This window comes from Elephas maximus, chromosome 3, assembly GCF_024166365.1.
Source record: "Elephas maximus indicus isolate mEleMax1 chromosome 3, mEleMax1 primary haplotype, whole genome shotgun sequence".
NCBI classification, from domain to species: domain Eukaryota; kingdom Metazoa; phylum Chordata; class Mammalia; order Proboscidea; family Elephantidae; genus Elephas; species Elephas maximus.
Window position 1 is genome coordinate 19,846,709 of NC_064821.1, and position 610 is coordinate 19,847,318.

Here is a 610-nt window from a genome sequence, read left to right on the forward strand (position 1 = left end):
CAGTGGTGAAAACAGGTGTCATTTTGTTGTTCTTTATTATATGGAGAAAGCTTTCATTCTTTCACCTTTGAATATGATGTGAGCTGTGGGATTTTCATGAATGCTTATTAAGTTAACAAGTTTCCCTTTGATTCTAGTACGCTGAGTGTTCTAATTATAAAACTGTGTTGGATTTTGTGAAATAGTTTTGCTTTGTCTGTTGAGATGATCATTTTTTTTGTTTGTTTGTTTTTTCTTCGTGTTATTGGTTTGGTGTATTACATTGATTTTCTAATATTTATCCACTCTTGCATTCTGGGATAAACCCCCCTTGATTATGGTGTGTAATTCTTTTAATATGCTGTTGGATTGGGTTTTCTAATATGTATTCTGTTGAGTATTTTTGTGTCTGTATTCATTAATATCACACGCAAGTAAAATTTTGCTGAAGATCATTCAAAAGTAGCTGCGACAGTATTTCTACAGGGAACTGCCAGAACTTCAAGCCAGATTCAGAAGAGGACGTAGTACCAGGGATATTATTGCTCATGTCAGATGGATCCTGGCTGAAATCAGAGAATACCAGAAAGACGTTTATCTGTGTTTTATTGACTATGCAAAGGCATTCGAC